Source organism: Vigna unguiculata, chromosome 2 (assembly GCF_004118075.2).
Source record: "Vigna unguiculata cultivar IT97K-499-35 chromosome 2, ASM411807v1, whole genome shotgun sequence".
In the NCBI taxonomy this organism is placed as follows: domain Eukaryota; kingdom Viridiplantae; phylum Streptophyta; class Magnoliopsida; order Fabales; family Fabaceae; genus Vigna; species Vigna unguiculata.
Window position 1 is genome coordinate 27,503,032 of NC_040280.1, and position 2,515 is coordinate 27,505,546.

Consider the following 2,515-nt stretch of genomic DNA (forward strand, 5'->3'; position numbering starts at 1 on the left):
AATCAGTATTTAAAAAAAAAAAACAGTAGTTTCAAATTTTTTTCCTTATAACTGATTTTATCTTTATTTGCTTCTCTAATTTGAATGGTTTGATTTTAAAGTAGATAGTAATTTGATATATCGATTTCTCATCTAATTTGTTATTCAAATCCAAATTTTATATGAACTGTATGATTTTATTTAAATTCATTTGTTGTCATTGGTTTTGGTTAAGTTTTAATGTTACATTTAGAAATAAAATAGGAAACACATAAATCAACTGAAATAGTTAATCTGACTTTTAAAAAATAATTCTAGTCACAAAATATGAAACTCAGTTAGTACTTATTAAAGAGTATATGGTATTAGAATACGAAATTTTGTCCAAAGCACTCACTTTCATTAAAAAAGTAGAATTAAATTTTTTGGGAACAAATTTACTTTTTCCATTTTTTAAAATTAACATTATGAAAAATTATTTTTTAATCTTTTTTTTATATATTTATTGAGGCTATTAAATAATATTAATTGCATAATTTAGTATGTCTCTTAGATATTTTTTAGATATATATATTTTTTTCTAATTTGAATTTATGAATTTTTTTATCATTTTAGTAAATGATATTTTTAATATTTATTTTAAATTTTAATTTAAAGAAATTATTGGAAACAAAATTTCTAACGCATTTAAATAAATTCATTTTTATAATATTAACAAAATAAATTTAAATAATTTAAATAATAACTTAACTTTTCAATTTTCATTATCAAATAAATTTATCATTATTAAACAATTAAGTACAAAAAAAATTTATATTTTTAAAAAATTATTATTTAAAAAAAATATATATTTTTCATGTAATGGGAGCTGAAAGTAATTTATATATTTTAAAAAAAAAATTAGAAGTTTGACACAACAACCTTCATTATTTGGTCAACCACATCTCTTTGTTTTGAGGTTAACCATCTAAAAAGAAAAAAAAAAAATCCTCTCTTATTCTTCTTTATCATAATTTAATTCATAGATTATTTGGTAATTCAATTTATCATGGTAGTGTGAATAAAAATTCTTGAAAAACTTTTCATTTAAGAAAAGTAATAATTACTTGCACCTTTTATTTGTTTTGTTGTTCATTTTATTTTTATATTTGTGTAATTATTTGAATTATAAAAATAGTTACTAAAATTATTAAAATGATAAAATAGACAAATAATTTTTATTGTGAATAACTATTTTAATTTAAAAAATAATAATTAAGAGGATAAAATTATATAAAAAAAAGAGGACACAACAAATATATATATATATATATATATATATATATATATATATATATGTATATATATCTTTATATATGTAGTTATTGTATTATTATTATTTTTATCACTACGAGATATTATTATAATGGTATTATTATTATTATTATTACTATTATTATTATTATTATTATTATTATTATTATTATTATAAATAGACACACATCTTAAATTAATCGTATTTCAATTACTTGTCATTTTTATTTGTTTTGTTATTAATGTATATCTTTATATATAATTTATATATAATTATAAACTATTATAGTTGACATTAGTCTTAGTGTTAGCATTAATATTAATATTAATATTAATATTTATAACATAAATATTATTATTATTATTATTGATATTATTATTATTATTATTACTATTCATAATGGTGTTATTATTATAAGTGTGCTTTTTTTTAATTATAGAAAATGTTGTTATACTAAATACTATTGTTAAATAGAGTTTTAATCTTTTAAATTTTTATAATTTATAATTTATATTAATATTATTATTAGTATTTTTAATGGTTAAATAAATATAATAGCAATTATATTATTATTCTAAAAAATTTAAAAATAAAAAAAAAGTAAAAAAATGTCCGCTCAATTAATTATATTATATTACAATATCAATTCTATTTATTATATTTAAAATTGAAATTATTATTACATCACTTAAATTTACTATTTCATTACTTGAATAACAACATTTACAATAATATAACTTAATTTTCATAATATTTTATTACATAATTCTTTCACTATTTTATTATTTAATATACAAAATAAAACAAATATATATCGGTATACTAGTATTTTAAAAAAAAAAAATTAGAAGTTTGACACAACAATCTTCATTATTTGGTCAACCACATCTCTTTGTTTTTAGGTTAACCATCTAAAAAGAAAAAAAAAAATCCTCTCTTATTCTTCTTTATCATAATTTAATTCATAGATTATTTGATAATTCAATTTATCATGGTAGTGTGGATAAAAATTCTTGAAAAACTTTTCATTTAAGAAAAGTAATTTTTCCGAATTCAATCAAACATCAATCAAACTTTTCTTAATATTATAACAATTTATCCATGTTTTAGTTAAACTATACACGACAAAAGTATTAACTTTTATAATTTATATACTTTTTATTATTTTAGCATTTTTTTCATATAGAGAATTACATAAAGATAAATTTTAATAATATATAGATAAATAATAAAAGTAACAGG